This window comes from Helianthus annuus, chromosome 15 (genome assembly GCF_002127325.2).
Source record: "Helianthus annuus cultivar XRQ/B chromosome 15, HanXRQr2.0-SUNRISE, whole genome shotgun sequence".
Taxonomy (NCBI): domain Eukaryota; kingdom Viridiplantae; phylum Streptophyta; class Magnoliopsida; order Asterales; family Asteraceae; genus Helianthus; species Helianthus annuus.
The window spans coordinates 101502885-101514489 of record NC_035447.2 but is presented as its reverse complement, the minus strand read 5'-3'; the positions used below and the strand labels follow the sequence as shown (position 1 = coordinate 101514489).

General features: G+C 37.7%; 1 long non-coding RNA gene across 3 annotated transcripts; it reads left to right on the top strand.

Annotated features, from left to right (window-relative positions):
• Positions 1-478: 478 nt before the first annotated feature.
• LOC110889289 lies at positions 479-11252 on the top strand. 3 transcript variants are annotated; one of them, XR_002563517.2, is made up of 5 exons: positions 479-924; positions 1115-1201; positions 2166-2246; positions 2328-2429; positions 11059-11252. It is a non-coding gene; the product is annotated as an uncharacterized LOC110889289 (long non-coding RNA). The 3 variants fall into 3 exon arrangements; XR_004882375.1 differs by lacking the exon at positions 11059-11252 and adding an exon at positions 10473-10491; XR_002563512.2 differs by lacking the exon at positions 11059-11252 and having other exon boundaries at positions 2328-2584.
• Positions 11253-11605: the final 353 nt, after the last annotated feature.

Here is an 11605-nt window from a genome sequence, read left to right as displayed (position 1 = left end):
CACCACTCGATGACAATGACGTCTACTGTCATCCCCACCACAAGATCAACTGGAGGTCTCTCTCTCTCACTCGACGACGTCCACCATCATCCCCACCACAGAAACAAGATCAATTGGCGTTGCAAATCCAATACAGGATCTTCAGATTTGAGACTTAAATGCTCAATACGTGATCTTCATATATGCGGTGTTGGTGGAGGTGGTGCGGTGGTTTTTTAATGTATAGAGGTAATTTGGTCATTTAGCAAAAGTTAACAGAATAATTCTAACAATGTTAAAAATTAGACTCAAATGTTAAGAAAAGTTGTTATACGGACTAAGAGCATTAAACCTTTTGATTTTAAATTTAAATAGTTAAAATCTCTAAAACACATATACTTAAAAAATAATTTTCCTCAAATAATATAAATTTTAAGTTATAGAAACCAACTTGTTGTGTGGATAAAGGGTTAAATACAATTTTTTTAAGTTAACTTATTGGGACGACTTGTACTCTGTGTAGATAATTTGTTTTTTTTTATTTTTATGTTAACGGATGGAAACGAAGTGTCGTCCCTAAAAGCTAATTCACATACCGCCAATCCCAAATCCATTTCCCCCATTTCATTACACGCCAATCACAAATCTAATTTTCCCCTATTTCATTACACACAAGCAATCCAGCCACCATCTCCTTAGTCCTTATCTGGCCACCACCTACGCAACCATCACCACCGCAACGTCCACCTCCATCGTTAAATCACCACCATCGTTCTCACCTCAAACCACCACCGCCACCGTAATCTCCACCAAGTCGAAGTTCCAAATCCAAATCATGAAACTTGGGCTCCACAAGCAGACTAGTAGCTGACTTCTAACATAAAATCGGGTTGTCGAGTTCATGTTTCGGATTTTGCACAGTTTGAAAGACTCCACAAGAAGCTGGTAATCCTTTCATATTTCTCCATTTACTTTTTTGCTTCTTGAGATTTAATATTTCAGTTTCGTTGTACTGGACAATTGGGTTTGTGTACTGGTCAATTGGAATTTTATTAGGGTTTGTGTACAGGCCAAATTTTAAAGAAAACGTTGTATATGTTATGATACAACAGATCAGAAATCTATTGTTTTGCAGGTCACAATTGGCCGATCGACGAACGACACCGTGGTTGATATTGATCTAAGAAAAGAAGGTCGTGCCAAGAAGATATTCAGGCTGCAGGTGATAATCATTGAAAGACCATTTTAACCCTGTACTAATCCAAACCAGATGAAACATCACATCTATTTGATCCTCTAACATCACAGTTCGTTATTTTTTTAAAGAAATTTGGCATTAAGTTTTAATTGTGTTTGTAAGGGATAATGAGCAAAATTTATATTGGTTTCATATGGGCATAAATATGGTGCAACTCTAGAGAAATTAGTTTCATAGCTAAAGTTCTAATAGGTATTGTTGATTTGTTGACTATGTGGGTCAATTTTCTTTTATTGGTTTCTTTAACTTAACGGCTTAAACTAGACCTGGAAAATGGGTCGGGTTGTGCCGGGTCATGGGTCAAAACGGGTCAATTAAAAAGGGGTTGTTTTGGTTCGCGTCAAAACGGGTTCGGGTCAAAACGGGTCAATTAAAAGTTGCAGGTTGTTTGTCGAATTTCGGACAATTTCAGTTGATTTTCAATAAGTTTCGGTATATTGTATGTGTATTTCAGACTGATTCAATGCGTTTCGGTGTGATTTCGACGAGTTTTGAACTGAATTAATTAATTTTAGGTGAATTTTGAACAAGTTTTTGATCTGTCTCAGATCGATTATTGTTCATTTCGATCTGTTGCATTGATTTTCGATAAAAAATTCAATCATTTTGAACTTGTTTTCAGGTTAGTTTCAAATATTTTGAACTGTGTACATTGAGTTCGAAAGACTTTCACAAAAAAAAGAAGAATTTATCATAATATTTGAGTAGATTCAGGGGACATTTTTAGTCATTATACAAATTTAGATGTGAAAGAATTTTTAAATTGAGGGGCATTTGTCATTTTACACACTAACAAGATTAAATCTCACTACTGCCATGTTTCAGTTTCTACTTCACTTTGTTCGTATAAAGTTGGTACCTAAACTTTTTGTTAATAAATTTAGGTAGATTCATCCTTTACTTGTGCAACTTTTTATTATCTTTGCAGCTATTTAAGATGGTCTTAGAGCTTTCGCATGCACGTTTGAAGGCTTTTGCTGAATTTCTCTTTCGTATGGGTGTATCTCAGGTAAGATTGCTTCACACATGTTCTGTAGAAATGACACACCTTGTTTTTATTCACCAACTATTTATCTATGTTCTGTCATAGGGTGTTCCGTCTACTCTTGCTTTCATAGCCTTCGAGCTCCCACCTAATGGAGCTATTGGCACTCGGATTCTGGAGTTCCTATTTTGCTCCAGATCTGATATGGTGAGAAACTATTTTGATGCTTATGTTTTTTTTTATATTGATCAGTAGCAACTAGCAATCGTCTGTGTTTTTGTTGATGTAAATACATTGGTATATTGTTGTCGCATTGTGATGTGCTAAATGTGGGTTAATTAAAACAACTAAAATTACCCTAATTCTAGACTCTCTAAGCTTTAAATTTATAAAACTAATACTCGATCTAAACCCTAAACCACACAACCGGCAAGTGAACCGATCAATGTAGTAAAGCTAAAGCAAGTCCGAGTATCGAACCCACGAGACTCTACTGATTACGCTACGACTCTATCTAGACTAAGACTGACACGACATACTAAATTGTTTATTAATTGGGGGGGGGGTTTCTAAATATCCTAAATAAAATAATAAAATAATGCTAGAAGACTAGACACGAACTCGAACGAAGGTTTTAACCAGTGGTGATGAAGACTACCTAGGCTAGACGCAGGCTAAACTCAGGATGGATTTCTATTCGATAATTTTGTGGTGTGGAACCGGGATCTTTAAATGCTAAACCTATTAAGACGCCACTAAGCCCCTCAAACACTTTCGAGGCGATTCTTATGGCACTACCTAGGATGTTATGCTCACCGGTTTTCTAGATTTTCCTTTCAGTCCTCTAGTTTCTTGAAAGTGCCTATGTAAGACGCTCTACTTTGCCGCGCGAACGTCTAAAGCAACTACGGGTTTTAATCTTGGCTTAATAGACAATGGAATGTTAAGGAATTATAACCACACCGAGACCTATTAATACCCTCGAGCCTCACAGCGACGAGTTTAGCAGCACACTTGATTTTATTAAATTACCGAATATTGTTTCTAAGGTTACTTACGCGTTTTCACCCTAAAGGATTAGAGATTTATTATGTGATATAGACACTCACCAAAACCTAAAACCCTAGTCCGACTCTATTATGTGATAAAGACCGTCACCAAGAATCGAACGAAGCAATAAACAATAATCAAACAATTACAAGCACGCATACGCACCAAGTTAAATTCCCATAGTGTTTACAATACAAGAAAGATCCACAACCACGACAAAAATCAAATAAAAATCCAAACTTTATTATGCCATAGTCATTAGCCTAGGTAGTTTACGGTTTTTAGCCGGAAAACATAATAAAAAACGCAAATAAAGTCATACTAAGTTCTGAATTCATCATGTAACACAATAAAACGAACAAAGAACGATAGATTAGGATAGTAAAACCCGTGGTCTTCACTCTCGAATGCTTTTAAAGTATACCCGATGATTCCTTGCAATTCCTGTGCTTTCAAACCTTCAACAGCCTCTGATTATTGCCTCAAGAACTCCAAATTCGTCCTCCTCCTCGGCTGTTCACGTTTTTCCATCTTATAACCCTCAAAAAACCCTAAATTTCCATGCAAGGAACTTCTGTTGCCGACATAGGGTCTTCATGCGGCCCGCTTGAAAGAAATTGAAGAGTTAACGCGACCCGCTTGGATGTTCAAAACCAGAAACCATTTTTATAACTCTCGCGGCCCGCTTTGATGTATGGGATAAGTTGATGCGGGCCGCCTAAACTTAAGTATTTCTGAATTTCTTTGTTAAGTTAATGCGGCCCGCCTGGAAATGTTTGTAAGCTAACGCGGCCCGCCTGGAAATCCCAGAACTGCATTTTCGCTTCGTTTCAGCTCCCGACTCCTCGATTTCCGTTCCAGCCTTCCGCCTTTCCAGATTTTGGCTCGTTTTTCGCTCCTTTTGGCTGTAAAGACCTGGAAACACAATTTAATCAAAAGTATGTACAATCTATCTAAAACCGACACTAAAAACGAATAACTAACGACTAAAACCGACGCGAATACCGATGTATTTCACAATACATCAAATATCCCCACACTTACTCTTTTTTCGTCCTCGAAAAAGAATTATGCAAACGGAATCATAATCAAGATAGTCGTTCGGGCCAAAAGCTTATGTTCATTCATTAAAATCGAGACATGTGTTAGTTACGATTGCAAGTATTTCGATCCTCTTAAACCCAAACCCGGTTCCGAGCCCTTATCATGCAATTTAAGTTCAAATATGGGTCAATCCACCTAGGGTCTCACACTAGAAAACGCATACCCATCTAATCCCACCTCAAACATATAGGACAAAGAGAACGATCATAGACCAATTCCCAACCGTTTTATATCAAAACCAAGAGAGTTTACAATCAAACAATTTTTTTTCTTTTTCTTTTTTTTTTTCTCTTTTTCCTTTTTTTTTTCTCGCTCGTGAGTCTAGACGGTGCTTTCCCAAACCAAGAGGCAATCCGGCTGTAGAGTCGCTATCCCCAACCACAGACTACTTAGTTTTGGTACTTTTTATTATTTTTTTCTTTTTATTGCTTTGCACGGTCGATTTCACACACCCTAGCGGTAATCTTGCTGTAGAGTCGCTATCCCCAGCTCAGACTACATAGAAGTGGCTACTTTCATTCAGTTTCTAGCTCACTTTTATTCTATTTTTTTTTCTTTTTTTTTCATGATCACAAACTCTAACGGTTTTAACTTATAACGGTGCCCCTTATGTTATTTTTGGCGGTTTCGATTTCCCCACTTTCCCTAGATGAGAACCCACTAGTAAACCGACATTAGGTATATTAAGATCAAAGGAACTCAAAACCGAACCGAGCCTACCCGCATATCCCAAACTAGACACAAACACGATTAAATTATCTCATATTATAATTATTTGCACCCGAATAACAATTCGAATTTTCTATCATGTTTCGTTTTTTATTTTGCAAACTTCTATTTCAAAAGACATTTTCTAATTTTTAATTTTTTTTTTTGGATTTTTGAAAATTTTTCAATTTTTTTGTATTTTTCGGTTTTTTTTTATGACACTACTAACTAGACACACTAAATACAATTTCCCATCCCCACACTTGAATATTGCATTGTCCCTAATGCAAGGATGGAAACATGACTCCTAAAACCTAAAAAAACAAAATAAATAAATAAAAATACAAGTGTACAAGTGGAACGACTTAGCTGAATCATATGTGAGACTATCAGTATGCCAGTCGATACCACACATGCCCTGCAATCCAAAACGCGCTCAGCAAACTGTACTAACTCGGACACGCGAACGGAAGCGGCACCAAAATCAACCTAACACTCAAAGCATACCAAACCAAAATAATATATATCATCACAATATCAACAAACCATACAAGTATCAACCAACCTAAAACCCTACCAACCAGTATATCATATCAGTACAGACCAAACTATGAGGATAAAAACAGCATAAAATAAAAACAAAAGATATAAACGCTCCATAAGCACTGCTGCACATCCTCATGCTCCTCCTGCTCCACCCTGCTGTCCCTCTGCAGGCTCCTCCTGCCCACCAGCTGCACCCTCCTGTTGTGGCTGCCAAAAAGGTGGTGGCTGCATGTGGAAGTGATCATAAATAACCTGTAAACCCTCAAGCATCTCCTGCCTCACCTGCTCCACTCTATCATACAAACCCTCCAATGTCAACGGCTCTGGCCGCGGCTGCCTAATAGGGCGCTCACGTGCCGGCAACTGATGCCTCTGCAGTGGTGCCCGAATACGCTGTGGAATCGCACCATGCATCGCCTCTGCGGCGGCTGAACCTGGTGGAGGTGGCACCTGCTGCCCCTCAGTCACGGCCTCCCATGCCAGTGGCGTATCCACTGTCACGATCCTCGCCAAATGTAGACTTTTCAGCTCCATGAGTGATGGAGCTGGTCCTGCACGCATCAGATCAGGCGGAAAATCAGCAAACACATCTAAATTGGCCGCTAACATCGTAATGTATGGCCCACCATATAACCTCGCGTTTTTACCTCCCTTCTTCGGCCTTGCTAAAGACCACGCCAAAATACTCGCCAGATTCGCTGGCCTCCTCTCAACCATACACATCAGACAGAACAGACTATGCTGGTTCACCTTATCCTCCTCGTACCTACCAATCAACGTCGCCGCTAATATCTTATGTACAAACCTATAAAGCGGATCTCGAATATCAGATGCTACCATATTGCTCGAATATGGTGTGGTAGCAATAGTCGCCCAAAATCTCTGCAAATCCCCCGCCATCACACAAAACTCCTTTTCCTCCTTCAGTACATACCTCAACAAACCCCTAAACTCATCCGACTCAACCTCCTGACACGAATAAAATCCAGTTGCCTCAGCGAATTGTGGCAGTGTCATATTGAAAATCCTCTTACCCAGCGAAAACGAAACCACATCCTCTTACCCATTGATAAAAGTTGCAACCTTCTTAAGTCCTTAATAAGGAATAAGGTTCAATCGAAGGTATCACCCTTAGAAGGGTGTGCAAAATTTTAAATTTCTCAAGAAAAGTTAAGTCCTGGATATATAGGAGCATTCGGAAATCGAATGCAACAAAGGTCAATAGCCTATAAGCTAAAACCTATGTAAGGAGCCTAGTGGAGTTCGCAATGTGAACCACACTGATAATTTAAAGATAGGTTTCGCCAATAAGTCGAAACACATTATCGCGTAATGATAGGCAGATTAATGAAACTTTATGATATAATAAGAACCCGTATCGATCAAGGATCGGTAGGTTAAGAATGCTCTAAAGGGATACATGTACCAATTATAGAAGTCAACTTGGGTGCTTGGAGAGGCCCCAAGTATGCTATGAAAATTAAGTCCAATATAAGGCAGAAGGTACTTCCATTACTTTAGCAAATCTCGAGGTCGAGATTTATTTTAAGGGGGTGAGGATGTAACACCTCGTAAAATCACGTCCAATGATGTATTGAGACGTGTAATAAACCCTAATAAAGTCAAACCTTGGGATTTAGGGACTATTTTTTTCGAAAAATCAAAAACTTTGATTATGAAAGGACTGGAAGTGCTAGCATACTTAAAATAAGTTTTTAAATAACCTTTTATGATTTTATATTCACAAATAAGCCACTTGTTGATCAAGTGTAGCCGTTTGTGTATTTAATTGAAAGTTTGCGTAATAAAGGGTTAAAAGCGTCAACATGTTAATTCTTACCTATGAGTGACCTATTAACAAACCGAGAGCTTCATGATATTTGATTATGCTCTCAAAAATGCCAATCGTTGGCCGTCCAAGGCTTTTGTGCCTTTAAGTGACGTTACGCGCAACTTTGTAAGTATAAGGGACTAAAAGTGTCAATATTTTAATTATACCTCTGAATGACCTTTTAGAGAATCCACAGCATCGTAATGTTTAATAATACTTTCAAGGATGCCTAATATGGATTAGATGAGGCTTCAATGCTAATAAGTGATGAAATGCGCAAGTTTGCGCAATAGAGGGGCCTAAAGCGTCAACTTTTGAATCTACGCCATTCGTTGACCATTTAAGCAAACGGGAGCATAGTAATATTTAAATATATGCTTGGGAATGATTATTATGGGCCATGGAAGGCTTAGATATCATTAAACGGCATTTCGCGCTACTTTGCGCAATTAAGGGACTAATTGCGTCAAACTGCAAAAGGAGGTCGAATCGTTTGGTAACGGACCTTCCGGAATATGTCCATAAGTTAAACATACACTATTTATCCTTTATATAGCTTAGATATAGGTTTAGAGGTGTTTGGTACGCAAAAATAAACTTTTATGTCATGCAGGGACTAAAAGTGTCAAAAAGTGCACAAGTTTGCACTTTTGCGCATATCTCGCATTCTGAATATCCCCGGACACCCAAAAATTTATGTAAGAACTAAAATATTTAATTTTAGTGTGTGGCATGATAAAATTCCACTCGTCGCGTAATTTGGACCCTTTTTAGCGTTCGTCCGTGTTTCGTCGTAATTCGACGCACTACGTGACCGTACGGCCAAAGGAACCGACATCCGACATGTTTTTGAACATGTTTCATGTTCCCTATGTTTAAAAATCATAGTGGGGCCTTAAAATGAGGTTAACGGGCCTTGAACGTGCCTAAAGTGACCATAAAAGCTCACAGGGGCCATTTCTGCCATATATGAAAGTGCTGTTTGCTGCTAAACAGCTGTAAACAGCCTGTTCCAGCAGTTTCTATCAATTGTAAATGGTTTTTTTGGAAACTAGGGGCTGCCCATTGTTTATAAAACCATGGGTAATATGTGTAGGGTTCAGATTCAATCACGATTTACGAGGAACGATCCTAACGGTCCTCAAAAACCTATAAATACCCATTCCCCACTTCACTTCTTTTGCACCTTTCCTTCTAATCTGCTTATTCTCTGAATTGGAGAGGATCTTGAACCTTTTTGAGAACCTCCCTCAGTCCTTTGGACTCTTGTAAGTAATCCCTTCATGCTTAGTTTAATTTTTAGCGTTTTAACCGAAAGTCAAGCGTTTTCGATAAACGCTTTGACTTTTAAACGGTTAAGCCATTGTTCGCAACGAATATGGCTACGTGACCGTAATTAGGTAGCTGTTTAACCCTCAAAAGGGCACCTCCTAATTACCACGTTTACTTAGTTAAATTGTCAGGTCAAATGAAAGTCAAACGGGTTAGTTTTAAATAAATTCATAACTATTAATATAAAAACCATAAAATTAGTTTTCTCACTTTAATAACTTGGTAAATATTAGTTGATCATGTCTAAGCATGTTCAACCCGACAATTCTAAGTATAGGCTCGGTTCGGAACCGAAAGTCGCAAAAGTTGACTTTTGCTTTGACTTTCAGTTCTTTCCCGATTTAGATTAATTTAGATATGCCTTAGGATTCCATTAGGACCATATTATAAGTTAGTATAACCCTCCAAGGTTATACAACTTGGTTCCATAGAAATCCTAGTTCATGCATGTTTCCGTAAAATGCCTAAAAGTTGACCATTATGCCCAAATGCCCTTAAAATGTGATTTTTGGAAATGTAAAAGAGTAGAAACCTTAGTTACTGATTTATAAACTTGTACCCAAAATTTGATATCAGTTTGAGGTCTAAAATAAGAGTTATGCTCATTAGCGTAATTAGAAAGTTTTTATGAATTAATCGGCGTAATTAGCATATAGCCTATCTAAACCTGATTTTCGATACCAAACTTTATACCTACTGATGTAATATAATATTTTATGATTTTTGGAGATTTTTATTTATTTTTAGGCTGAGCATAACTTAGTGTTCTAAGCTTAATTCGGCTAATGCCGGTTTTGCCCTTTTGGGCTATAAAATGAGTTTTATAAATCCGATTGACCCCAAACCTTTTTCTACTGATCTAATATGTTAACTAAATTATTTTGAGCCTTCTGGAATTTTAAAAATATCAGCTTTCTATATAAAACCCGGAAATGGCTCCAAATCGCCTTTTTAAGCGTTTTTAACGCATAAGTATGTGCTAGAACCTATCTAAGCATATGAGGTTGAAACCTACTGATGTATTCAGTAAAATTTTTTATTTTAAATAGTAGGAGAATATCTTAAGATCAGAATTCCAGTTTTGACCTTTTAAGCATATGTAAAATTACCAAAACGCCCCTGCGGTGTCTAGAATGATTAAGATCGATAAATTTCACATAGGATTAATACCCTACTGTTATAACTTAGTAAATTAAGTATATTTACTGATTTAATCAGACCTGTAACTCAGGTTATTATTTAAACCCTTTTTCACCCTTTAAAATGACCAAAATGCCCTTATGAGGCATAAATTGGGTCTAAAACCATTTGGGGCATAATGGAAGGTATCATTCTGATATCACAACATGTTTAAGGAATATTAACTTAGGGAACTTGTTCATGACTCTTATGGATACTCGGTACGCATGTTTCGCGTTCGGATCGGTTTATGTAACTAGTTTGCATAAAATAACCGAAACGGGTCAAACCTTATCATTTTCACTTCAAAATCCAGAATGTGTTTAGTTTACCCATATTATACAAGTCTCCAAACTTGTCGGGTCTAAATCACATTCTAATCCGGTCTGCGCTTAATCATGCGTTTTGAACCGTATCCTCCTTTAAAACTAACCGGTCTAAGCATAGGCTTAAATAAGACCCGTTAGGAATCTAATAGGTTATTAAAACCTTCGTTCCAGATTAAGAGCCCCAGTAGACGTACTTGTGCTTGCTGATTCGATATACGGTTGGGATTGAATTTATATTTAGCTCAGGTAAATACTTTTAACTTATTTTCCCTTATATGGGCTTGGGATACGGTATATAAAATACCGCTTGGTCGGGTGTAGAAACCTTTTAATCGGAGATGATTAAATTGCATAATCCCGTTTTAATCTGTATTGCTTGATAACAAATAACATTGGGGGTTAATGACCGTGTCCTGGATATCCTTGGCTCATTTAAAAAGTGAATGGCCACAACGTAAGCACAAGGTGTAGGCATAACACCTCCTGTTGCTTATGTAAAGCATATACTCACTCGTAAGGGTGTCTTCTTGTGAGATTATATTTGTGGTGTGTCTATTAATTTTGACCGGCTTATATTATCACCGTCCCTATATGTTGGACAAACATGTAAATCGGATACAAGATTTTTATTAATAAAATTATCCCAAGTTATAAAAATATTTTGTGCCTTGTGCATTCAAATCAATTTTCTAAACGTTTTCAAAATGAGTCAGTTAAATTGTATTTACCAGTGAAAACTGACGTATTTTCCAAAAAGGTTAAGTGACAGGTACTAGGTACTGTACGTAATTGGCTGGGAGCTCAGGGCGTCAATAGGGAATCTTGTAAGTTTTAGATGCCTAAAGTCTGTTGAACAGTTTGCTTTTATTTTGATCCGCCTGTGGATCCCTTTGCATACCGTTTGTAATACTTTGATATTCTCATTCGGTTGTAATAAAATTATCTTTTGCTTCCGCTGTGCATTTACATTGTGTCGTTTGACTATGATGATATCAATTACGTCACGATACTCCCCACCGGGCCCACCGGTAATATATGGAAATTTCGGGGTGTGACAGGTTGGTATCAGAGCCAACACTGAGTGAATTAAACACTAGCCATTTGTGTTTAATCTCAGTTACACAGTAACACATTCCTTGACCTTCTGAGTCTAGACTTAACATAGGAATACCCTCATTCTTATTAGGAAATCTATTGCTTCCAATTTTATATATATTTTGAATATGTCGCCAAGCAAACAAGCCGTATTGGAAATCCTCTACGACTGGAGCCTTGAAATGCTGAGCTTTGTACTGCGACTAGAA